The 27,683-nt window shown below is 46.6% G+C and overlaps 1 long non-coding RNA gene across 8 annotated transcripts; it reads left to right on the top strand.

Moving 5' to 3' along the window:
* Positions 1-553: 553 nt before the first annotated feature.
* LOC102548287 (uncharacterized) lies at positions 554-23,447 on the top strand. 8 transcript variants are annotated; one of them, XR_005496223.2, is made up of 4 exons: positions 554-1,434; positions 13,880-13,990; positions 14,064-14,242; positions 20,057-21,951. It is a non-coding gene; the product is annotated as an uncharacterized LOC102548287 (long non-coding RNA). The 8 variants fall into 8 exon arrangements; XR_597075.4 differs by having other exon boundaries at positions 554-1,841; XR_001842161.3 differs by having other exon boundaries at positions 554-12,398.
* Positions 23,448-27,683: the final 4,236 nt, after the last annotated feature.

The raw sequence follows: 27,683 nt of genomic DNA, 5'->3' as shown, positions 1-27,683 counted from the left end.
AGGGGCCAGCCTAGCACTTGGAGACGCTATGCTGCAGTCTAGAAGATAAACTATCTTCTCCAAGACCCTCCATCTTGATTCTTAAGGCATCATCTGATGGATTGGAGCCCCATAGGACCATTTCTTTCCCCTGAGACACCCGTTTCAGTCAGATGTTTAAAATGCTGACCTCTGGATTCCTGTTTGATGAAACAGTTGGGTTTCATTTGAAGGTTCCTAAATAGATCGTCATGTAGAACTCATCCACTATGACACTGTAGAGGGAATGTGAACAAGTGATACATGGAGATCCAAGGTAGGAAGGGCCGTGAGACCATGTGGAACAGAGGAAAAACCCATAAGGAAGTTGTCTTTCATGAAGGCAGCTTTCTCTCCTCTATATACAAAGAGCTTTCTGAGTCCTGCATCCTGGAAAAAAATATGACCATAGTCATCTCTTGTCATGCAATTGTGAAGTGCACCAGTCAGTGAGGAGACAGTACCTATGACAACCTTGGGGCTCTGGCTGCTGTGTCACAGTGGTCCCTGTCTCTGCATTCCGAGCTGTCTGAGTTCAGTAGTCCAAGGCTTGGAAAGACTCCAAGAAAAGTAATCATTTTCTCTGGAAAAGAAATCAATCTTGAACGTCAGGAGCAGTGAGGATTTGTTTGAGATATTTTAACCTAAATTGGCTCATCTCACACTCTGTCTATAGGAGCACAATAGATGAACTTTGGGGAGAGTTGATCCTGTCATCTCAGCTCCTCACCCACAGACCTGGGTGGCCACAGCAATCCATATGGCCCAGCAATCAGAATTGATTAGGAAGTCCTGGAATGGAAAGGCTGGCCAGGAGTGGATTAGCTGCCTGGGTATAGAAACATTTGGGGCTCCTGTGTTCAGGGTAGCAGTCATGCTTCTTACACTCCCAGCAAAGAGAAGAAAACCAACTAGCCATTCCCGGGATGATCTGAACAACCACAGCACTCTAGCAGACAGCCTCTGCCCCAGTCTAGGGAAGTGCCTATGTAGACAGGACTTCTCCACAGCAATGGGTAGATTGCATGTCCTCATGTCTGCCTGATAGCACAGGGCCTCAAAACCCATGTTGTACCAAAACCAGACTAAGGTAAGTCAGTCGGTGATGTCACTGATGTTACTGGTGATGTCACTGATGTTACTGGTGATGTCACTGATGTTACTGAGCCAACCTCCTTTCCAACTGTGCACACAGCCTAGACAACTCTCTCTGGAAACATATTAATTCTCCGTGTCACAGTGATGCTCTGTTGTTGGCTTCATGGATGTAGGCTTAGCTGGGTGTCCCTGTTAGTCCTCCCAGCACACAAGGCATACCAACCGGGATTGAGATGCAAACAATTGGTCTATCCGGATACTTTATCTTTATGGTGTCCAGAACCCTATTGTGGAGGCAGGGATTCCGACTTGGGGACTGTAAGTCAAGCTTCTTGGCAGTATGAACCTCTGGCCCTCTAGTGAGAAAGCTCTATGCCCATCTCAATTCTGCTCCCACATGCCTTCATTTAAATGTTGACTTCCTGAAAAAAAGGTTCACAAGGCTCTGCGGGACATATGCTTCTCCGTGTACTGGGCGTTCATTTCCCAGAAATCACCTTCTCACCAGATAGACAGGCATGAAATGACCAGCAGTCCACCTGAACTCAGTGCTAAGGGCAGGGCGCTCCCACCCCACCTGTGGTCTCTATGCCACACACAGGCCTTCCAGCTTTCTTTCCTCGGCTGTGACAAAGGAGTGGTAAGCTGGCACGGAAAGTCTCGGGCAAACCCATGAATCAGTGATGACACAGCACATCTTGAATCCACCGCAGGTGGTTGCACAGGTACCTAAACCTACTTAACATATGAAACCCCACTTCTACAGAGGCCTGTGGAAGGGACAGTAACCCTGGTACTCTTATCAGAAGCCATGGTGCATCCTCAGGCTTATTCTCATTGTGAGTAAAGCTCCAAACCTTGCATCCAGCCTTGAAAGAGCTTGTCTTTGGTCACAGGTGTCCAGCATGGACTGTAACTCCTTGAGTCCTCATCCGGTTCCCAGACTCTATGGCAAGTTCCCACCTGTGGGGCTATTTTGAAGGAGCGAGTATATACCTAATTCCACATACAAGTGGTACTGGGCAGCAATGATTACAGTCCTTTTGATCTTCATGGAGAGCACTCAGATCTTAGCCTCCTAGCCCTTGCTCGCTTCCAACTCTACTTTAACTTGAAAGTGTGGCCTGCCCTCACCACCAGTGGGTGGCCTACGGAATGCTCCCTCAGTTTCTGTGTGACTATGGTACCCTCTTTTACACCTTTGGCCTAAGACCTTGTGGACAAGTGGATCAAGACTTTGTGTAAGATCAGTCCTGTCTGGCACTGGCACTCCCATAGCAAGGACATGACACCATGACTTCCAACAACAAATGTTTGTAAGTTCTGTAACTGTCTGAAGTCTCTCCAGGGGTGACAGCATTTGGAATAAGCACAAATCTTGTCCTAGTGGTCATGAGGGATACATGCACTAGCTGCCCCTGGGGGTTCTCCAGGCTCCAGAGCCATCCACAGCATCCAGCTGGAACATACCCTCGATGTCCAGAAAATCCCTTTGCACAGTTATCAATGAGAAACACTTCATAGGCAGGCACAGGCCATGGTACATGTTTGAGAAACAGTTCAAATGATGATTTTACAATCTGAAATGAAAGGGACTGGGAGCAAGGCTCTGTGGGTAAAAGACCTGAGTTCTGATCCATAGCAGTGACACACAAAGCAGGGCATGGGCTGTGAACACTCCTATAAGGAGGCAGAAGGATTGCTGGGGCTTGCAGCCTGTCAGCTTGGCCAAATAAGCAACAGAGAAAAAAGTAAAAGCAAACAACAGTGAGATCTAGGTTCTATGACAGAGGGAGAGACCTCTCAAGGGAATAAAATGGAGCACACTAGAGGAGGACACCTACCACCATTGCCTCCACACATGCATGTATGTACGAGTACACCTCCACATGCACATACACACACATGCACACATGTGCACATACACACAATTAAACACATATGCAAGAGCACAAACATGTACAGATACATGCATACATGCACATGCACACCCACAAATGTGTATACACATGCACACATGTTCGTGCACACATGTTCGTGCACACATTCAGGCACACACATGCACATATGTGCACGTGCATTCACTCATGTACACACACATACTTATACATTCATACGCATGCACACACACAAACATGCATGCACTTACATATGCAAGCACACATGCATATGCACACATTCACACACATGTGCACACAGGCATGTACTACATATCTACACACATGTACACACATGCATGCATACACACACATACACATACATGTGCACACATGCACACATGCACACACACACACACAAACACACACACACAATCCAAAGCACCCTGGCTTATGTGCTGGCTGCCTTACTGGCCATGCCCTGTTTTTCTGCCTCTTACTCTGTCCCTATGAATCTTTGCCATGTCTTTATTCCTTGTATTAAGGTCATCGGGGTCTCAGTTGTATTGTGCATTGATAAACAGCAACACTGCTTACTCATGTCCTACTCATTCCCTCCGTTCATCTTCTCCTGAAGTTTTAAATTAGCTTCCTGTGACCATGTATCTTTCCTAATTGTTACTGCTGGTTAAAATTCTTCCATTGACATGGTAGAGAATGTACAGTGAATTTATTTGCTACTATGAATAGGTAAATAGTTTGAGCCAAGTTTACCTGAGCAAAGTGTCTTTGGGTAATATCTCTGTCCTGAGTTCAGTCTGTGCGTGTGTGTGTGTGTGTGTGTGTGTGTGTGTGTGTGTGTGTGCCTCTGACATCCTAAACTAGCCAATCTCTGTCTCCCCAACTCATTGCTGTGCTTTTATAACGTTCTGAGTGTCCATCTGTCTGCATGCATCTACCTGGATGGGGTAGGAGCAGAAGCTTGGGAGGGCTGGAGGAAGCATACAGAGGTGGGAACCTCTTGTGTTTGAGCACAGTTAACTCCTGTGGGAGGGACATCTTCTACTGAGACACAGCCCCCTTGAAACCACTTTGTTTGCTGAGCTGTTTACATAGCATTCCCTGTGCTCATGTGTTCGTTTGTGGGCTCCCATCCTCTCTGTCCTCCTCACCCCAGCAAGATAGAGGTGGCCCCTATGTAATCCGGGAAGGGCCGGATGGGAGGGTTCTTGGCTATGGAGCATGGGTCAGCAAAGGTGTCAATGCTCACTTAGATTCTGGTCCTATCACTGAGGTCTGTGAGGAGAAGCCCAGGACCCAGAAGCAGAGAGCCGCACCCTCCTACTGCCCTAGCACCAAACAGCTCATTGTTAGTTTCCAGATCTGAAGAGAACATAAAGGGTGGAAGGTAAAATAGTCAAACGCCTTCTCTCTCAGAATCAGAGACAGAGACCTTTGGGGGCCACTCATGGAAATCTCTACACGAACCAAAGCATCATTAATTCTGAAGAAGGATGAGACAATAGTCCCCAAGTGCAGATATTTCTAAATGAGGCTGCAGCCATCCCCAGAGAAGCTTCCAGATAGAATTAGACCAAGTTACCCAATACTTCAGCTTTATGGACCAGGAAGAGAGTGCCCATGAGAGGTGGCGAAATGTGTGGACTTAGAATGTGGAGCCTAGAGATAGACTCATACCAGCAGGACAGGTAGTAGGCACCTACATATGGGTGTCTCATCTGTTGCTGTGAACGACATGGGATCTTCCAGAATGCCACAAAGGTGTTCTAGGTCCTCGTGGCTAGAACACACCTGGTTTTCATGAGGGGCAGGTCTTACTGGAAAGTATCTTTCTGCACTGTGTCCACTGGAGAGGAGGGAACTTAGCCACAGACAGGCCATGAGGGAAACAGAAAGCTATGAACTCCAGGCTCTTGAATAGAACTCCTTGGGGAAGTATGTGGTCCATCTGTCTGAGTAGGCTGCTGGATGGAGCCTGTCAGAGGACAGCCATGCTAGGCTCCTGTCTGCAAGCTTAACGGGGTATCATTAATAGAGTCAGGGATTGGGGCTTACCCATGGAATGGGCCTCAAGTTGGGCTGCTTATTGATTGGCCATTCCCTCAGTCCCTGCATTTCTTAAAAATGGGATTAATTTGGGGAGTTGAAAGTTCTGTGATTGGGTTGGTGTCCCTATCACTTCAATGGGGTCCCTGCCTGGCTACAGAAGGTGGCCTCTTTAGGTTCCACATCCCCAGTGCTGTTAAGGTCAAACCCCCACCCCTGCATTTGATTCTTTGATGGGAAGGAAAGTGTTTAGAAGTGCCTTCTCTCCTAAGTGGTGTTTGAAGTTTGCAGAAATGCTATGGAGAGATTCTCAAGGAAAAGGGTTGTTCACATTGGCAGAGTGATTACATACTGGCCCCAGGGATCCATGGTCAAGAGCAAAAGGTTTTGCCTTACAGTCTCAGGAGTAATACACTGACCCCAGTACCCTTACCCTGCTTCTTCCCAATCATGTCTTACAAAAGTGTTGATAGCTGTATCAGGAACTTCACTCATTACTATACCAAAATGTCTGATGGACACAAGTTGATAGAAGAAACATTTATTTGGGAATCACTGTTTCAGAGTTGCCCATCATGGCATACAAAAAAACCCCAGAGAATACTATACCAGAATCAGGATGTATAGATCCTTCAAAACCCCACGCTTGGGGACTTATTTCTGTCTTTAAACCTCACCTCTAAAGGCCTTATGGCCTTTAAAATAATTCCTAAGCTAAGAAACAAGCCCTCAGAGCAGAGGACTCTGGGAGACATTTGACATTCAAGACAAACTTTCAGTTTTTAACTCCAGAAGGCTCATGGTCTTGCTGCAGTGAAAATGCAGTCATCCCCCTAGACTGTCACGGTAGCTTCACAGTCTCATAAATGTTCAAGGGCCCAAAGTACCAAGTCCCTTCTGAGACTCAAGGAAACAGCTCTGAGTGTCCATAAATCCAAAAAGCAAGTTGCGTGCTCTGAGTAGACAAAGGCACAGACTGAACATTCCCCCTTTGAATGAAGGAAATGAGAAAATAGCAAGAAAAGACTGGACCAAAGCAAGAACAAAACCCAGCAGGACACACAGTAGGTCCTACAGCTCCATGTGTGGCTGATGGTGGCATGAGGTAAACTCCAGGGGCTTATATAGCTCAACCTCTGGGTCCCTGCTGCCTCTTGTATACATGAACTCTACCTCAGGCCAACTTCACTCAATGAGTGTGGCTTTCCTTGTGTTCTGGACATCCCCAGCATTCTGTAGTTACCTAGGCTTTACTGTTAAAGCTTTACCAATCTCTCTGTCAGGGCTCCTCCACATAGACTCCAATTGCCTAAGCTCACAAGCTTTTCTCTGTTACCTTGGTGCTAACTTCCATAGCCTTCAAATCCTTTGCATTCTGCATATCTTAAAAAAAAAAAAGCCCCTGCCAAATAATGCCACGTTCTGCTACAAGCTCATGGTGGCCAGGCCCCTTTAACCATGGCTGCAGTGGCCATCAAGTTCTAAGGTGGTTGAATATAGAAAAAATACTTCCCAAGACAGTCCTATTTGAGCTGTGAGCCCCTGGAGCTCTGTTGACCATGGACTCAACTTTAACTGCTACGTTTCCATATTTCACTCAAACTCTGAAGCTGTTCCTGTTGCCCTCACGCAAAGCTCAGAAGTTCATAGCAACTTTACATGAGATCACCCCCCTTTCCTTCCAAACACTATTTGCCATTCTCTCCTTTTTTGCCCTTTAAACTCTTAGTATATAATCTGACTAGAAACAGCAAATAATAACCACTCCACAGCCTGTGTATTCAGATATTTGAAATTTCCTCATTCAAGTAAGTTAGTCCATTACTTTTAAATTTAGCTCCTCTCCAATGTTTAAAAAACGGGCAAACGTAGCCAGATATTTTGCAGAATCTAACACAGATGGCCTCTAGTCCTATTCTTAATGGAGGTTTTAGTTTCTTCTGAAACTTTATGAGTACATTCCTTACCGTCTGACTTTCTATCAGGCCTGAATGCCCACCGGATGCTAAATTCTGCTTAGAGCAGTCGAGGTCTCTAGACCACATTGCAAGCTCCTTCCAAGCCCAAAGCCGAATAATCACCCGGTCATGCCTATCCAGCCGCAACCCCACTTCTTAGCATAAATTCTCTTGATCCATTCATTGTCAAGAAGAAAAGGTTTATTTTGACTCCCAATCAGAGTCAAATCAGAGGATTTCAGTCCATCCTAGGGCAGGAGGAAGAGTAAAATTCCAGATGATGGGAGCTTGTGACCGAAGTTTTGCCATCATGGTGGATCAAGAATCAGAGAGCTTCGGACCAGAAGAAACAATATAAAGAATCTTTGAAGGCCCACTAAAAGGATCCAGGCCTGTTAGCCAAATCCTATCTCATAAAAGCCCCACATCTTTAATATAGCACCACAGTTGGGGGATAATCTATAGTGGGGCTCAGAGCAGCCAGCCATATAAACAGTAACACAGAGACTTCCTAATATTTAAAGCTTAGGCCTTGTGGGAATAGGTGTGTCCTTGTTGGAATGGGTGTAGCCTTATTGGAGTAGGTGTGTCCTTGTTGGAGTGGGTGTGGCTTTGTTGGAATAGGTGTGTCCTTGTTGGAGTAGGTGTGTCCTTGTTGGAATAGGTGTGTCCTTGTTGGAATGGGTGTAGCCTTATTGGAGTAGGTGTGTCCTTGTTGGAGTGGGTGTGGCTTTGTTGGAATAGGTGTGTCCTTGTTGGAGTAGGTGTGTCCTTGTTGGAATAGGTGTGTCCTTGTTGGAGTGGGTGTGGCTTTGTTGGAATAGGTGTGTTCTTGTTGGAGTAGGTGTGTCCTTGTTGGAATAGGTGTGTCCTTGTTGGAGTGGGTGTAGCCTTATTGGAGTAGGTGTGGCCTTGTTGGAGTAGGTATGGGTTTGTTGGAATAGGTGTGGCCTTGTTTGAGTAGATGTGACCTTGTTAGAGGAAGTGTAACACTGTGGGTATGGTCAATGAGACCCTCCTCCCAAACACTTGGAAGTCAGTTTTCTCCTAGCCGCCTTCAAATGAAGATGTAGAACTCTCAGCTCCTCCTGCACCATGCCTGCCTGGATGCTGCCATGCTCCCACCTTGATGAAAATGGACTGAACCTCTGAACCTGTAAGCCAGCCCCGATTAAATGTTGCCTTGGCATGGTGTCTGTACACAGCAGTAAAAGTCTAAGACAGGCCTTTCAATGAGGGCCATCTCCCAGCTACTCTAACCCGACTAATCCTGGCACCACATTCCACCATGTGGCCAGCTCTATCTCTATGCCTCAGCCCTGGTCCATCCATTCACCTGTGTCCTCTGGTGGAATCCCTTGCATCTGTCTGGTTCTTCTCCCAGCATCCCTCTCTCTGCTCTGCTATTGGCTGTCAGCTCCTTAGTACAGCCAATCAGATACAATTCTAGATTGCCTCAGGCAGGTGAGGGAGAATGAATATTTACAAAATATGAGGCTGGTGATGGACCATAGAAATAATGACGCCAAGATCCTGCCAGTGTTTAGCTCCCTGATGGTACAGAACTAACAACTGAATATATAGAGACCTACGTATGCACCACGTACCCAACGATAATCATTCAAGCATGAGCCTAGAAGTGACATTTCAGGGAGAGCCACGACAGCCACGTTCATCAGCAGGAGTTGGGAGAGGTCACAATACTCACATGAAGTCCATCGGCACGGTCTCCTCAACCATGCCTCTGTCTCTATAGCTGTGCCCAGCCCTCACCCCCATTCTCCCCAACCTGCTCTTCTATATCTGTTGGGGTATCTGTCTCACCACGCTCACGGGGACACGATGTAAGGTGTGTCACAGGTTCCAAGATGATCAAACAGCTCTGTCATCCTGGGGTTCTTTCCATTTATCCACCCAGTTTGAGGACTCTCGGTCCTTAGCATGACAAAGAGCTTCTCATGGAATCATACACTTACTACAATTCTGGATCTTAAATGTTTTGTTTTAGTCGGGCTTCTTTGACTTTGCTCAGTCGGGGAAGTGGAGGAGCCAGTTAAGGTGGAATGTCCGGTATTACCACCCAGCCTCACAGATCCATGGGGAGGGTTCTATGGCCGCTGCCTACCCTGATACTGTCTGGTGCCTTCTTCCTCCCCAGCATGCTGAAAGGCCTCCTTCTGAGTACACCAGGGTCAGAACCCACGGTGAAAGACAGGAGCAGCAGAGAGGCTCACACCAGCCCATCAGGATCACAGTCCCAGCTCCCCAGTGACCTTAGATCCCCACTGGAGGACCAGGTACCTCATGACAGCTGATATGGAGGCTGAGGAAGATGGAAGGACTTTCTGACCTCGTTACAGGGATAGTTCTAACTTATCCGTGTTGTTTCACTTGTGTAGAGAAGTTACTACCCTTAAGTCTCCCCTGTAAGGCTATCCATTCGTAGGTCCTCAGTGTCATGACCAGGTCTTTGAGGGATGTGTTCGAGCCTGCTTGTGCCTCAAAAAACTCATTTCTTTACCCTCATGTTGGGATGTGGAGGCTGAGGTGACGCCAGGATGGTGCTGAGCAGTCTTTCTCCTCTCACTGGAAAGGCTGAACGTTAGGGAGGGTTTCCAAGAGGGGGGTGTTTGGTTTGGGTTTCAGTGATGAAATGCAACCCATAATCCTTTGCTTGCTGGATGAATGCTCTACCTCTGAGAGAAAGCCCTTCCCTTTGGTCTTTATGTCGAATGTGTGATGCTCAGGACTAGTGTTACGTGGCGGGATAAGCAGAAGAAAGCTTCTCCATCCCTCTGTACTAAAAGCAGAGTCTCCTTACCTTGGAGACTTTAGGGTTTTGGGGAGCCAAGACTCAATCATCCAAGTGTATTTCCAGCTTACAGAACACTTCACAGTCTTGCTCTGTGGATATTCATACCACAGGTTCTGGTCCCCTCTCTAAAACTGCACTAGGCCGCCCACCTCAGTTCATCTTTGTTTTTGAGTTGCTTTGCCCCTTCTACAGTGAGAAAATTTAAAGTGGTGTTTTAGTTACTCATCCCATGGCTAAGGTAACCTCAACAAAGGCAAGACAAGGAAAGGTTTATTTGGACTCACCGCTTGAGAGGAAAGTCTGCCGTGGAAGGAAGGTATCACGGTAGGACCTGTGAGGCGACTGGTCTCCCATTAGCCAGGAAACACAGGGAAAGGAATGCCAGTGTTCAATTTACTTTCTTCTTATTTGATTTAAGATCCCAGTTCATTAGTGCTTCAACATCAGGGTGGGTCTTCCCTCCTTGGTTAAACATCTCTGGAAGCCACGTCAGAAGCATCCCCAAAGGTATGCCTCCTAAACAATTAATCCAATCTAGCAGACGGGGAATGCTAACCATGGCTGACAGTGACAGGAAGATACTTTCCTTGCCTTCTAATAAGGAAAGCTTTCACTTTCCCTGGGACGCAAGCCACCGTGTTTTAGTCCCATAGTCATTATTTTTAAACACACATACACACAAAAAAATTAATTTATTTACCCTGTCTTTTAACCTTCTGAGACAAAAATATCCTGTAAATCCATCAAGATGCCTTGAGTAAGTGCCTCTCTGCGTGGAGCTCCATCCTCGGTGACACTGATCAAGGCAAAGAGAATCGTCCCCAAACCTAAAGGCACTGCTCAACCCAAAGTTGAGCAGCTGATGTGAGTCTACCCTGCCACTCTGTGCTGTGCCTGAGGCTTCTGGACTCCGATCCAACTGTCATCTACCAGACCATGAGATTCATGCCACTGTCACTGCTATATGCCCCCCCCCATTTCATATAATACTCAATCCCAGCGCTGAGCAGCCATCCTGTGTATCCAACAAAAGAAGCCCGAAGCTCCCAGTCTCCGAGCACACTAGTGCTAAGTGATGAGGGACCGACCGGGGCTATGCATATGAGAACATCTAAGCTGGGAGGAGACAGAGCTCAGAGGCAGAAGTGAGAAAGGATTACTGATGAGCACAGGGTCTTGCCAGACTGCTCTGCCAGGAGGCAGGCATCCTCCTCGGTTCGGCTTTCTACAGCAAGGCCATGGCCCTGAGTCAGCCACAGACACTAGCACAGCTCTACCCTCCCCATTGGCACAGCTCTGCCCTCCTCATTGCCCATGTGCACGAGCTGAGCTCTTCTCCATCTGAGGCACTGGAGGGTGTGCTGGGCTTTTCCCCCCGTAAGTGTGACTCCCCAACAAAGCAGCAGCATGCCCAGCGTGATCTGTTCCCTGGGTGCATCACTGGGCCCTACTATGGGAAGCACTGCATCACCCTCACTACCTTATGAATCCAGAGCTCCAAGAGGCAAGCACTTCTTCCTGCAGTCACTCACAATGGTTTGTTCTGAAAAGCCCCAAGTTGGAGGAGGGTGTAACCTCCATAAAAGCCTATAGGTGACACCTTCCCTTCCATTTGGACCTCGCTCTCCAAACAATAGATGGATTCTTTCAGAAGTTTGCTTCTCTCCCTCACAGGATGACCCAGGATGCTCACCATTTACCTGTGTGGGTGTCTATGAGTTGAGGGAAGAGGGGAGACACTGAGAAGTCAGGAAACATCTGTTCCAAATGGCGTCCCCAGAAGGATTTGGAGTACCAGTGACTTGGGTTATCTTTGCAGTTAGGGAAGAAGGGAACACATCCCAGGATCCCTTGCTCTGCTTTCTATGAAGACATGGAGACGTGCGGGCTTTATTTCCCATCTCCCAGCCCCGGGTGCCTCTGTGATGAAGCCTTGACGGTTTTGGCTGCCCTTTCTCGACTTCTGTTGTTTTCTGGGGCTCAGTGGGATCAGTATTCTGTGCCGTGGCAAGACATGCCAACAAATTGCATCACTTCTGCCTCGGTGACCAAGGACAATGACATGCCATATGCCAGCGGCAGGAAATGAATGGGGCTCATTTACACTGGCACCGGGTGATGCGGCCATCAGCTTCCTGAGACTGTCTGCAGCAAATTGGAAGGTGGCAGAGAGGCGGAACCCCTGGGCTCCCAGCTACAGGACAGAGAAGGTGTGGTTGGAAGTACCTGGTCCCACAGGGTGGGGTGTCCTTCCTGGAGGAACTTAAGCCTTCCCGTCTCCGAGGAGGCCCTGAATCAGGTCAGCATCTGCTCCCTGCACTGAAGGGAAAGAAAGGGACTGGGTGTAGCAATGCCTTCCAGCTGCTGGACAGAACAAAAACTCAGTGGGTGCCGTGCACAGAACAACTGAAGCATTTGCTTGTGCAAGCGGCCTGCCACAAAAGCTTGCCCTGTCGGTGACCCCATGCCTGGACCCCACCCCGTGACGGCATAGCTCACACCATCCGACCTCCAGCCTCTATGGCATCTCCTTGTTTATCTTCACACATGGACTCGGGGACTCAGGTAATGATTAAAGAGCCGGTGCTCTGGAGACCTCAGTAGCTAATGAGGAGATCGGGGGGTCACCCTCAGATGGCAGCCAGCCAAGAGCTCACCCATCGCCACTGTCCCTTGCACTTGTTTCAGGGCAGTGAGGAGACAGATAGCAATCATATGGCCCCCTCTTCTTAATCACCACAATTAACCATTGTCAGAGGTAGGTGAGCATGGGGTGACATCCTGGCAAAGTGACAAAAAAAAAAAAAACCCACCTAATATATTTGGCATTTGTGATGACTTCTTATCTGATCTGACAATGACCCAGGGAGATGTAAAAACCCATCCCTTCTATCCTTGGGAGGCATAACCTCAAGTCTACAAAGAGCTAGAATGAGGTGACAAGGCTCAGCTCTCAGGACACCACAGCAGGAACCAGCAGTGCACTGAGCATAGCCAAAAGTTCTGGTCTGAAGCCACCATAGGCTGTCCCCTGAAGCCGGAGAACACCTACAGCTGATACTGAGAAACAAGGAAAGGTGTCTCGGGCTTCCAGGCCATGGGACATTAGAAGCAGCTAACGGCAGCGCCTATTCTGTCTGGCCTCCCAGTCCAGCCTTTCTCCAGACAGGACCCCTTCCTTAGAAGTGTAATTGGAAGAGAGAGCAATGCCCACTGACCCGTTTCTAAGCATAACCTCAAGAAAGATGGTACCCTACTTGCCGCGGTGTCAAAGAACATACTGCCTCCTGTGTCCTTCAGAGGAATCCAGGGTGTCAATTTCTCTGTGGCTGACAGAAAGACGCACAGCATCTAGCTCACTCCAGCTTCTTTGCTGGGCCCAAGATGTTTTCACATTCCAGGTTTTCCCAGAGAAGCGTGCTTCTGGGATGAAGGGAACAGGGGCATTCTGTACAGTATGACTTCAAGAGAAAGAGCTAAGCCCACAGCCACAATTTCTGCACTTAACCATGTTCCCGAGTCCTGACCTAGAACCATAGGGCACACATACATACACACAGGCCTGATACACACACAAAACTTTCAAGGGGCCTTGTTCCCTGCAACAGAGAGCTGTGCAGATCTAAATGCCCTTTCCTGATAATATCATCGTTCAAGAGATTGTTGGAGTTCTCCCTCCAAGCACACTATGTGCATTTCTAAAGTGAGGCATTTTGGCTTCTGAACATCATTTAAAAAGTAAAATAACCAGTGAGTTCAGAGTTTGCAGTTAAGTCTTAATCTGCCAACTTTAAATTTTCATTCTCTTGTGAAGATGTGATCGTTAGTATATGTGATCTACTTGACAGGACCGAGAATCACCTGGAACACTAAACTTGGGGCATTGTCTATGAGGAAATTTCTAGATTAGGTTAACTGAGGTGGGAGGACCCCCACTGTAACTGTGGGTGGCACCATTCCCTAGGCTGTGATTCTAGAATGAATGAAAATGAAAGTAAGCTGAGCACCTGCTGACATCTCTCTCTGCTTCCTGACTTCCAATACAGGTAACCAGGGTCTCTCTTTCACTAAGCTGGACTGCACCTTGAAACTGTGAGCCAAAGTTAACCCTTTCATAACATGCCGTTTACACTTAATTTTTCACAGCAACCAAACAGGTAACTAATACACAGGGTGGGGTATGCAGATCACAGGCCATCACTGACTACTATCCTTTACTCTGCTCCTTAGACTCTGGAGCCAGGAAGCTCAGTGCTTGGGTCTGCTGCAAACTGCTGGAAGCGTAAATGGGAAGAAAGTTCTCTCTGCATAGCTCACAGCTCTGCACTGATCTCAGCGCTGTCGGAAGTGTGTACCGGGATTCCGTCTTTCTCACTTGTTTTCTGTGCTCAGGGCTGTTGCAGGCAAAGGTAAGGATCCTCTGCTAACATGTACTCCTTACCATCCCCCTGCACCTGCCCTAACCTTCCCCTGCACCTGCCCTAACATCCCCCTACCCCATACCTGCTCCATTCTTGGCAGTCAGAGTCTGACATTCACAGAAATCAGCACAGCCAGCTGCCTCTCCCAACCCACCTCATTAACCCATCTGGGTGCAAGGCCCTGTCCATAAGATACTTCAGTGTCAAGGTGACACGGCAAGTTCCCTGTCACAGCCAGATTGGGTGACCATTCCAATGTGTGCTTGCCCGGAGTTAATGCAAGTGGCTGGGCATATGATTCATTGTTGAGTTGGTAAAAAAACAGTGCCATTCCTTCTGCCACTTGTCTGATAGGTACAAAAGAGAAAGTAGCAGTTTTATCTGCACTCACCTTGACCCTAAATCCTGTTTTCATGTCTTCCCTTTGGTTCAGGCTGTCAGGGTGAAGGAGGACTTTGGGTCCTCTTTATCCATAGCTGCCACCCAGTAGGGCACCACAGCCTGCCCTTGGATGTACTCCCATCCCTGTCTGCTTTTCCAGCAGGCCTCTGTGATTCTGGCTGGTTCTCTCCTCTCCTCTCCTCCCATCCCCTCCTCTTCTCTTCTCTCCCCTCCTTTTCCTTCCCCTCCCCTCCCCTCCCCTCTTCTCTTCTCTTCTCTTGACTGATGCTATCACTATGAGGCAGTAGAGTGAATTGTTTTGAGACTTCTCGTCAATAAACTAAGAAACTTACTTGCCCTCTACATGTAAAAACCCATCTCAGGACTCAACCAAGACAACTTTCAAGCTGTTGACTAGCCATGAAAATTAAACCTTTACCCCCAAAGGAAAAGTAAAGCTGAAATCTCATTGTCCTGAGTAGTTATTCTAGCTTTACCTGTGTCAAATTGAACAACAAAAGACTTCATGGGGGGAGGGGTTAAGACTCAGACATGGGAATGTCTCTTGGCCTTGTCTTCTGATGCCTAAGTTCCTATTTTTTCCTCTGGGAACCATGCGTTGACAAGAGGACTATTTCTGTCATTTTCACTCACTCTTAAGCAAGTCGTTTAATGTTTTAAAGGCTTGATTTATACAGCTGCACGGTGGAGAGAGAATGTCTGTATCATGGGACTGTGGTTTAGATTCCATGAAGTGATCTACACAGACATGGCTGAAACCAGCAACCTCACTGTCAGTATAGTGACCATCTACCTCAGTACATGGGTACAGTATATAAGCTTCCCAGTGTCTACACTTACCACAAAATCCAGAGAAGGGCCACTCTGGTTGGATTAGCTTGATGTATGTGATTTGTCCATTCTTGGACGTCTTATAGATAAGATAAATGTGTATGCTCAGTAAAAATAAACAAAAGCACAAATCTTTTGAATAAGTAGAGTTTTACCATTCAGGAGTTATTGGGGATTTTTCAGTGAACCTGATCTCATAGATTCCCCACATTCTGTTTTTAGTCATAAACAAGTCCTACCCTCTGCTTAGCAAACAGCCTTGGTGGCTCTCTGGATGACCCCCTATGCCTTCCAGTGCAGATGGCAGCATCAACAGTGGTCTGATTTCATACAGTAAATCCAATAAGAGAGCATAGTTAGTCACTCTGAAGCACCAAGTCTGCTTGGAGTAGTCATTCACTGGGATCCTGGAATAAAGTGTCTCACAGTGATGGGCACAAGGAAAGAGGAGTGGGTTACAGGACCAGGGTTTCTCAGCAAGATTGAACAGTGCATCCCTGGACATGAGTGGACTCAGGGCACTGCGATGGAAAGGTCCCTAGTGTGCAGGTGAGCAGTTATCCTTCTGCAGAAATCAAGGCATGGGGGGTTAAAAATCACATGGTGATATGAACATTTCAAAATGCTGACTTGGTAGCCACATGTTGGAAGTACAAAGACAGGGGTGCTTGTTGTAAATATATAATGCTTGCCTACCCAAAATGGCAAAGACACAAGGAGAAGATGAAAATAATAGACTCCAGCACAATCTGTCAACATACATGCATCCATTACACAGGGACAGAGAGGTGGCAGGTAAGCCAAGCTCTCAAACATGGCTCATTCTGGCTCTAATCTATAGGAAATCTAAGTGCTGTTCATCGAGTATAAAAGGAAAAAGATGAAGTAGTTTTGATGTGTGGGGCCTGTGTCCTTTGTTCTTTCATGTGTGTGTCTGTCTTCATGCATCTATGACTACGCACATGTGTTGCTTATCTGTATGCATGTATTATACATCCATAAGTGTATGTCTGTGAATGAATGTATATCTGTCGAGGAAGGACAGTTTCAGTTTTATGATAGAGATATCTAACTAAGATAATTCAAATAGTATTTTAATTTTAAAAATCAGTAGTTGGTATGCTAATATCAGATAAAGCAAATAAACATTTTTAAAGGAGTGTTATTACATTATGATAAAAAAAAAAGGAGGACTCCACTGGGAAGTAGAATTCTGGCATGTGCACACTCCCAACACCAAACAAAATGGAGAATGCGCGTGTCGCAGTGTGTGAGACGCAGCAGACTTAGGCTGAAAGAGAAATTCATAGGCATACCTATTTCACTGCAAGACAAAAGAGGTCTTGAATCGATACTTAGGTTCCAACATCAAGATCTAAAAACACAAAGTCAAAATAAACTGGATCAAGGAGAAGAAATAAAAAGTCCTTAAACAAAATTTAAAACAAGAAAGGGCTAGAGAAAACCAATGAAATGGAAACGCTTATTATTCAAGAAAATTACTCTTCATGACCTCTAGAAATATAGTAAAAGTTCAAAAAGAGAGGCGAAACCCCAGTGTAAGACTCAAGCGAGTACATCCCTGCATACCACAGCTACAAGAATGGCATTGTTAAATCACAGTAGCTGCACCACACCCATAAGTCCAGCCTCATACGAGCAGACCAGTACCATTAGAACTCAGCTGCACCAAAACGCCACTGAAGTGAGAGACGCAGTCTGAAATTTCATAACCATCAGAGTAACCGAATTTGTGACTTAGACAGTGATAGTTTCCTGTTAGAATTCTACCACTGACAAGATGCAAAGAGGTTGGAATGCATCATCAAACACCACTCTGGAACAGTTTATGAGTTTCTTAAATCTCTAAACATGGGCATCTTTCTGCAAACAGCAAATCACTGAGAAAATGTGATGACCATTCTTGGCTGTCAACTTAACTACCTAGAATTCAACCCAAGATGCTCGGTATTGAGGAATTTTTCTTGATTGGATCATTCAAGGTGGAAAGACTCACCTTAACTTGGACCACACTTTCTGGGTGTCGTCATGGACAGGGAAGAAGGAGGTTGTTTCTCTTTGCCTGCTTGCCCTCACTCTTGTTGGCAAGTTCAGTTCATTCCTTCACTGGCATTATAGCCTACTTCTTCAGGATTCTGGTATAGCTTGAAGACCCTCTGAGACATCCAACCTCATGAACAAGACAGCTATTGGATTCCTGGGTTTTCTGTTGTGAGGCAGCCATTTTGGAACAGTCAGACAACTGACCGTGAGTCAATCTAAGGAATCCACATGCATATTTTTTTTCTTATAACAAAAAGCATTTAATTGGGACCTCGCTTACAGTTTTGGAGTATTATTCCTTGACCATCACGTTTGGGAAGAAATAACTGAAAGTTTTACATCCTGATCTTCAGCCAAGAGACAGCAGATACAGACTAAGCATGGCATGGGCTTTTGAAACCTCAAACCCTTCCCTCGGGGACCTGTCTTCTCCAACATGGTCACACCTTCTGATCCTCCCCAAGCTACTTGTGACTAAACTTTCAAACATATAAGCCTACAGGACCTGTTCTCATTCAACCACCACAGGGTATCCACCCTTTCTATTATTTACCTTCTCCACGACTGTACAAAGCACATGTCAGAAAGAACTAAAGGAAGAATGGTATATCTTGACTCATGGTTTCAGTGGGATTATAGTTTGTCATGGAGGGAGGGTGGAGCGATAGGAGGGGCTCCATCTATAGTGGCAGGAACATGCAGCTGCCATTTCTCATATCAGTGTGTGTGTTTGTGTTTGTGTGTGTGTGTGTGTGCTCACACGTGTGGGTATGTGTGTGTGCGTGTGTGTGTGTGCGCGCATGCACGCACGTGTGGGTATGTGTGTGTGTGTGCATGCATACATGTCTGTGCACCCATGTTATTCAGTTCCATATTGTAATGGCAATCATAGGTTTGTGATGAGCTCTGAAGCAATGTTTTCAAAATATGTTTCTCAGGCTCCTGTCTTGCTGTATGACAACAGCTGACACACACACTCATACACACACACACACTCACACTCATTCACATGCACTCTCACATACACATTCACACACACTCACTCACGTACACGTGCACACGAGCACACACACACACATGCACAGGCACACACAAAGAAAAACAGAAAACTTCACGATCTGAGCAAGATCAGAGGTAACACTCGTGGTCAGCTCCTGGATTGAGTATTGTTCTTCAACTGTAGAAAAAGAGCCATGAAGAAGCTGAGGGAAGGACAGGCTGTTCTCTGCTGGTTCCCCGAACTGAGAGATTACGCTACAATATAAGATGGCAAAATAGCTCTTCTTTTGTGGGTTGCAAATTAAAACACAAACATTAAACTATAATTGTTAAAACAGCTATGGGTTATAGTCTTTTATTATAAAATTACATTTGGTGGGTGCATCATAAAGATGTTAACAAAATGAAACCTAAAATCTCTGAGTATTTCTATAAAGCGCAGAGTGGAGTTGTTGACTAGATTTAAAATCACAGTGGATTAAAAAAAAAACAAAACAAAAAAGGAAATGTCACAATCAAAGTTGAGAAAGGCAGAAGCACATGATTATGTCTTGATTTCTATACAATAGAATCAGATTTGCAGCATTTTCTAATGTATGCTGTGTACTGCTTAATATTTAACACAGCTAAGTTTGTATTAAATTTCTGGCTTTTATTTAAAATGCAGCCTTATTGTCCTCGGAGGACAGCTTCCTAGGCAAAGGTAGACTGTAGGAAGGCAAAACAGCAGAAGGGACCAGGGAGAAGTCAAAGCAGCCCTTCAGGCTCCACTGCAAAGCCATAGCAAGCTTCAAACCAAAAGTTTGAATTGTATTTTAAAGCATGTTCCTGACACTTGACACAATGTCTTTTTTGCCACCTTTTGTTCTCTTGTCAGAGTATGAATGGTTGCATGGTGTCAACAGCACGGCATCATGTGCAGTTCTCCTGTCAATATTTTAACATAGAGGACCTCAGGGTCAAGAGATCGTCACCAGCTTCAGCACCTGGACAGCTCCTGGTAACAGGACTTCCTCCTGGAGAACCACAGCAGGGATGTCTACCTCGATAGGAGTGTTCTGAGCTCAGGAAAGCTCAGGGGTTGGCAACAGAACTGACGTCACGGGCTCAGGTGTTTCCAAAAGCATGTCCTGGGTGCAATTCATGGCCTTCATTGTCAGCAACTACCTTACAGGAGCTGACTCAGCCATGGAGAGAGCCATTTCTGAGAGAACAAAGAGGAGGCAAATGCCTGGAGGATGAGACCTGGACCTTTGAAATGATAGTAAACTACCACAGATATCTACACTTGCATAATATGCAACGTCCTTGGGGAATGAAAGTCTGGATGTGCAGAGAGGGTTATATCTTTCTGCTCTCTTCGTCTGGCAAACCTCCGTGTGTTTTATAGGATTTTTTTGCACTGTTTTTAAAATCGTCTTGCTCGTTGTGAAATTGGCCTGTTTACTTTTTAATGGTCTCCACACAGCAAAGATCTCAATATATAATTTTCTTTTCTGTCTTTAGGTCTTTTGCTAACGAGGCGAGCAACGGGAGATGGTGAGAGTTGGTCGATGGCAGTTGAGAACAGGACATGAAAAGATGTTTCCATACATTGCCGAAAGAGAAAGAGGAGGAACCATCAGAGTGTGGGAGAAGGAATGATGCCCATGACTGATCCAAGGATGCTCTGGGTGTTAGCTCCAGCAGACAGTGCTGGGTGCATGCTTGCTCAGCGCTTGTATATGCTGACCCCTAACCTTGCTGACCCAACCCTTGCAGATAGAAGTCCCTAACCTTGCTATCCCAACCCTTGCTAATGATGACCTGTAACCTTTCTATTTCAGCCTTTGCAGATGTGGGCCCTTGACACTGTAATCATCTTTGTTAGGTGTGCAAAAGATGACCCTCCGAACCATATGAACACAGTTCTGGGAACTGTGCCCTCTATGTTCAAACTAATATAAACAAGAATGTAAGGAAAAGAACCCCACCAGAGTGTCATGAACACAGGCTGACCATTTGGAATATGGATGAAGGGTATCCTTGTTTTAGAAATGACCCAGCAGCCAATTCAACCAGACAGTTGGTATAACTGACATTTATCTAGTGCATGGAATCTGTTAGCTTTTTCTTCTTTCTTTCATTCATCCTTCCTTCCTTTCTTTTTTCCTCTTTTCTTTCTTTCACTTTTCTTATTTCTTGTTTTCGCTTGAGATGAATCTGGCTGTGTACTGCTGGCTGTCCTGAAACTCAATCCTGCAGAAGAATCTCGTGCTCTGTCCCCAGGGCTAGGCTGGCTGATAGAAACCACCACGCACTGTCCACTGAGTAGTTCATTGAGCTCATCTTCCAGAATGGTGGCACTAAGACCCCCACCTAATTTTTTTTAAATACAAGGTAGAAAATTAAATAACCACTGGAGAATAGCCACATGTCTACTATCCTGGGACGTGCTGCCAGTGCTTTGGAAGGACTTTGCTGAATAAGAGCTTCCTTTTTTCAAATTGTCTCTGCAAATATCTGAGCTCCATCAATGTGCCCCAATGTATAGTCAGTGATGTGTTTGTCATTTCCACAAACTTAAGGGGGGACTTACCCATCATGGCAGAGGACTAAGCATAAGATACAAATAACTACAGCGAGACATGATGGTAAGAAGTAAGGAGAGAGAGGCTGCCTCCACAGTACACAGGGAAGTCAGCATCCTGAAATCCCAGGCCCTAGACTGACCCAGCTCCCGGAGGTGAGTGACAGGCAGATGCATAGGGCATCCTCTGGACTCCACTTCTTTTTTTTTTTTTTTGTTTCTTTTTTTCGGAGCTGGGGACCGAACCCAGGGCCTTGCGCTTCCTAGGTAAGCGCTCTACCACTGAGCTAAATCCCCAGCCCCTGGACTCCACTTCTAATCCATCCACTTTACCTTGGCCCATGCTATACTTCCTGGTACACACCCTCTGGCTTCTCATATGTGTGTGATGTACCACTAACAATCTGACAGCTGATACCATGATAGACACCAGGACTCACCCTAGGTCCTCCTACACAGGTTACAGGGAGTGTAAGAGGTGCTCCCATGAGCTGTGTCCCACGAAGCACATCATGTCTATGCTCGTGGGTGTGGCTCGGGTTTTCAACAGAGCAGACTCATCAGCCAACCATGTGTGTGGAACTGAAGGACTAAGGTTGGTCTGCAGAACAGTGAGGCTGAGCTGCAGACAGAGCTGGGACCTCAGGGCTGGAATAAGTACAGATACCACAACCTACTGGGGCCCTGACTTGGAGGTACAGGGACTCTTGAACATTGGACACTCCCCTACTACTTTAAGATATTAATTTCTCATAGAACCCAATGTCATGGTGGAGCAAGGTCAACATTCTGTTCTTTCAAGAAACTTGGGACATAAAACTCCTGCAGGCCACTGCCTTGGATGTATGGCTCTTAGTGGGAAAAACAAGCTCACACCATCCATCAGGACCTTAGGAGCAAGTGGTGCTATCAAAGAGGCAAAACAAAAGAAGTTCTTGGATTTCTCATTGCCCTCTTTCCTGGCTTGAACTATCATACATCACTTGCTGCTAGTGTAGATCACTTACTCATATTATACATTTACAAGAGTCTTACCTGCTGAAACCTTCCCTAGTGATGTCCAATCCTACCTAGCTCAGAGCTGGACTACAGAACATCCGTCAGAGAGCACAGATATTTACATTATGATTCATAATGGTAGCAAAATTACAGTTAGGAACCTTTATGGTTGGGGGTCACCACAACATGAGCAACAGTATTACAGAGTCACAGCATCAGGAAGGTTGAGAAGCACTGCTTTGAACAATAAAACCTTTCACAGTCAACAGCTACATAATAACTGTGCCCATTGAGACTTAGCCTCTGTAGACTTTTAAGGGAGAACTTGTAGCCAGAGCTGTGAGAGCAGCATGCCTCTCTCCTCAGCCTGGCTCTTGCTTGAGGTAGTCATACATTGCCATAGCAACATAGGTATGCAGTAGACGCTTTCTTGAGTGATGGAGACATCTGAGGTGCCTGGTAAGGAGTTGGGGATGAAGAAAGCCACATCCACCTTTTTCTACTGTATAATAGATTCTCCCAATGGATTGAACAATGTCCCCTCAAACCTGAACCCCAGCACCTGTAAGTGCAGCCTCAGACCTCGTCTAAAACATCCTCATCCCTTACAAAGGGTGGGGTCCATATTAGCCAAAATCAAAATGTGTCTGGGGTCAATAAAAGGTGATTATAGGCACACAGGCACAGGGGAAAGCCCTGTGAGGAAAAACTCAAAGTTAGAGCAAAGTCTCCTTGATCTAAGCCAAGGAGAGAAATCTCACAGAGCATCCTTGTCAGTGTCCAGATCTTAAACATTTCAGACTGAAGAACCGTTGAGATGTTGAGGAACTATTGACAAGATTTGTGACAAAGGCCCCAGTAGGTCACTAGCACATAGCGCAAGAAACTCTGGCCCATTCATAATTGACAACGGAGTCAAAGCAGCTCCTGGAAAAATAACCTAGTGGGAGAGCTGGTCCGGGTACCTCACCCAGTGGTCCCAGGATGAGAATGAGGTTACCTAGGTTACAATTTGTCACCCTCAGAAGCTTCCCAGTTCCAAGGGTATATAGCACCCACCTCTGTCTTCTCTGTAAGCCAGTAGTTCTCACCTGTGGATCGCAACCCCTTTAGGGGTCAAATGACCCTTTCACTGGGGTCACCTAAGACTGTCTGAAAACAAATGTATTTACATTGTGATTCATAACAGTAGCAAAATGACAGTTATAAGACATAATATCTTTATGGTTGGGAATCGTCACGACATGAGGAACCGTATTAAAGGGTCGCATCATTAGGAAGGTTGAGAATCACTGCTTCAAACAATAAAACCTCTCTCGCTGTCAGTAGCTGAACAATGACTGATCTAAGAACGGAGGAGAAACCTCCAAGGGTACTGAGGACAGTGGGGGTCTGTACTAGACTCCTGGCTACCACAGATACTCAAAGGCCCCAAGCTAAGGGAGAAAGTGGAAGAAACGTTGGATGAAAGGTCAGAAACCCTCTGGAGACAAAAGCCAAAAGCTCTAACGTTGGTGTGGATTTGGTTAACTTGAGGGAAACCCTGACTTAAAGTTAGCCCTTGTGGTCAAAATCCATGTGAAAGAAACAGAAAAGGGAGGAATGTAAGATGTTAAGATTTCTTGAAACGTGAGATTTAAAAAAAAAAAAATCCAAACAAAAGGCAAACAAAGCCAACTTGGTAGCTGCTGACTGTCTAGGGAAACCCCGCGGGGGTGCAGACAATGCCGGAGGCGGGAGCCGCACCTGCAGGGTCCTGGTAAGCTTAGGGTTCACCAATTTACTCCTGCACGCGAGGCCTTCACACGGCAGGAAATTCCATGTTGCAGAGAAGAGTGGGATGAAGACCTGGTAATTGTTAGTTCTGTTGTAAGCACACCAAGCATTTGGGAGGAACGGCTCTCCATGGTCGCGTATGACCTTTTGCGGAACTCGGGGATCTCAGGGTGACAGGCTCACACGCCCACGCTCCGTGTATTGTCACAGTCTTGGCAAGGCTGGGAGGCGGGCCCGTGTTTCATGTCATCAGATGCTTGTAATTATGACAAATGATGAAATGTGTTATTTTCAGCAAAGCCACGGCAGGCAGAAGGGACACCAAGAGCTGGGATGCCGGAGTCTGCAGTGGCTTTGGAAGCCGTTCCCTCTGCTCATACCCAGGGACGCTGAGGCTGGGAGCCCGTGGCTCTGTGCCTATATTCTTTCAGTGCCAACCTCCTCTGCTTACCAAAGAGTCCTGCTGCCAAACCGCTGTGTACTGTGCTAGGATTCTACCAGTGAGCACAGAGTGCTTCCCGCTATGCTACAGTGAGGCATCCCTCATCAAATCATTAAAGGGCCTCTACTCTGGACTAGGTAATATATATATATATATATATATATATATATATATATATATATATATATATATATATATATATATATATATATATATATATATATGCTGTCCCACTTAATTGTGCATTAAACCAACCAGAGGGCATAATTTCAAATCTGACAGTCTTGGGCAGTGTCTGAGCAATGTGTTCCCCTCTCTCCCCACTTCCAACTACTTTATCAAAAACAAAACAGCAAAACAAGATCCCCTTCCTCAACTCAAATGCTGTGCACATCACATCCGTAAGGGGCAAGAGAGGCTGCCGTGACCCAGGAAGCAGCAGTGGTATACGCGTGTCTTGTCTATCTGACAGCCTCCCCAACACTGGAATGTGCTTCCTGAGACCCCAGACTCCCCCAAGTGGGACACACCTCTGTAACAATGGGGTAAGGACTGCAGGGTTGGTGTGAGAAAGAGCCTCAGTGGCAGGAGGGAGGTCCTCATTCCCTGCCCATCAGGATCACTCGGCTTGCACTGCACAGAACCCTCAAGACACATAGGAACTCCCCACCCCCAAACTCTGCTGAAATTGCTGTAGAGCTGTTTTCTTTGTCAGCAATGTTTTTATTTACCTCAGACCTACGTCATGCAGTTTAAACTCAGGGACATCATGGGCTCTTGTGAGCCTGCTGTGTGGTCAGTCACGGGATTCAGGGTCACCTTACCTCTGTCCCCCAATTCCTATCTTCACACCGCCAGGCATATCCCCTCACATCTTTTCTGCCTCTCGTCCATGGGACAAAAACATCCCTGCAAGAATGGAGAGAGGTGGGGTCAAGGTTCCTGGATGTGGAAAGTCTACAGACATGGAAGAGAAAGCCTTTTATCTGCACTGTGAAGACCGCCACCCCCAGGAGAGGCCTGATGGGCAGTGGAGGGTTTATATACTGTCCACATGTTTTCTCCATTCTGCCCCCTTTTTGGTTGTGAGAAGGGACAGTAGGAAAATGAGGAAACAGACCAACCCATCTGCAATCTGGCCCTATGTTGAAGCCCCTCTGTTTATGGGGCACTGGCCCTGTCTAAGATCCTCCAAGATGGCAGTCGGCCTCAGTAGGTTGAACAGCCCCACTTCCTGGTGTCCTGACCCAGGCACATGCCAGGTGGGTTGTTTCAACTCTTCGTTTACCCTTCCTGTCCTGTTCTTCTCCTTAGGCCCACAAAGGGCACCGACTGACACCTGCAGACCTCACCAGTCCATCCCAAAGCAGATGTTGTCCTTCAACCTAAGCTGGGTCGGATGCAGAAGTCCAGAGACTGGCAGCAAAACTGAGCCCAGATGGCATGTGGAAAAGTCCCAGGTCTCCACCCTCAGCCTTCCCAGAAGATGCTTAGACAGTGGCCTCTTGGCCCTGAAATGACCAGGATCAGGAAGCCCCTGCTTATGAAAGGGCAGAGAAAGACACAGGCCTTGTGGTTTCTTTAAAAGCACCAGTGCCCTCAGAGTCTCCCAGTAATGCTTGTACCCTCATAACTAAGCCCAGTTTCCCAGTGTATCAACTCCTGAAGGCTTCAGTGTGTCCCTTTCACTGTGCCAGCCAGCTTTTGTGTCACTGTAACAAGGATATGACCAGAACAGCTTAAAGAAAACAATTTCCTGATTCTGTTGTTGTTCTTGTTTAGATGCAAGGCCAACAGCACTGCTCCCTTCACAGTGGTGAGGAGGAGGGAGACAGGGAGGGAGGAGCATGACAGATGCCCTTTAAAGGTAACTCCTAGGGACCACCATCCTTTCACTAGACTCCACCCCTAAGGTTTCAAGCACCTCCCACACCACGTGACTAGCTGAGGACCAATCACGCAGCACGTGAGCCGGTAGGGGTCTTGGAGGTGGGGGGGGGGGATGCATTTCACATTTAAACAGGAACTGCATTGTCTCCAGAGAGAGTAGGAAATCTACTAGGATTAGAGAAGCCTGGCTCACAGGAAGAATATCCCTTCTGCACTGCACTGTCATTCAAGATGAAAGGGATCCCCTTCAGGGAGGGAAACCTCTGATCCCCTCTTGAGAGGGAATATACTGTAAGGAGAAGATCAAGCTTGGACAAGCTGTCCCCGTCATGACCTAGGCTGTCTTCCTGTGCCTGTCACCCGCTTCCCCGTGTTTCTCCTAGCAGGACATGTGACCTCTCTAGACCTTCATCTGTGCATCTCAACACCAAGACGATGGTGCCTGCCCTGTGAAAAGAAGCCATGGCCTGAGCTTCCTGGCTGCTTTCAGTGATAAGAAAATGGAACTGTGGGTGTCTAGGAATCTTCCTAGAGTCACAGAACAAACCAGGGTGGTCTCCTCCCAACTCCTGTCGCTGGCTCTGGGCAAATGTGTGCTACTGCAACTTTGTTTCCTCACTCAGGGATAACAAGCGAGAGCGTCATTTCCCTTATAAGTGTCACTGTCCTGCCATCCGTAAAATATGAGAAAACTATCCTAAGTCCTCAAGGCACCTTTGTTTGTTTGTGGGGTTTTTTTTTGGGGGGGGGCGTGTGTTTGGATTTTTGTTTTTCTGTTTTTAGGGTGTTGTTGTTGTTGTTGTTTTGTTGTTGTTTTGTTGTTTTGAGACAGGGACTCTTTGTAGCCCGGTCTGGCTGTCTTAGAATTCACTCCGTAGACCAGGCCTGCCTCTGCCTCCCAGGTGCTGAGATTAAATAAAGGTTTACTCCACCACGCGCAGCATCCCCAGGGTACATTTAACCTTCATGGAAAGTAGCACCGCTCACACCCCGAAACACTCCTTAGCCGCAGCAAATGTCAGAGGCTGGCAACGGACCATGCCTTTAATTCCCTAGCTGCTGTGGAGAATGCAGGTGTATAACATCATGGAGGCGGCCCCTGTGCCGTGCTGGGCTTTGCAGACCACAGGGGAAGAAGAAGGATTGATGAACAGCAACAAACTATGAAAAGACCTCCCAGGTGACGGCACCAGGGAGATCTGGTCAAAGGAACCTGGAATAAAAGGGATCTGGTTCTCTGGAGTCCAAAGCAGAGGTGCAGAGCCTCACCACGCAGGCGCAGCAAAAGGCCAGAGCATGTATCTCGGCTGGCCTCGCTGGTCTGTGCCTAAGCGAGCACCCAAGTATGGGGATTTGTTGTCACCTGAGCAATTACCTACATCTATCCCACATACGGCTATTTCGATAGAATTCAGAGAACTTTCCCAAATAAAAGCTTGCAATGTGTCATATTTTAT

This window comes from Rattus norvegicus, chromosome 18, assembly GCF_036323735.1.
Source record: "Rattus norvegicus strain BN/NHsdMcwi chromosome 18, GRCr8, whole genome shotgun sequence".
Lineage (NCBI taxonomy): Eukaryota > Metazoa > Chordata > Mammalia > Rodentia > Muridae > Rattus > Rattus norvegicus.
This window is presented reverse-complemented; position numbering and strand designations above follow the sequence as displayed.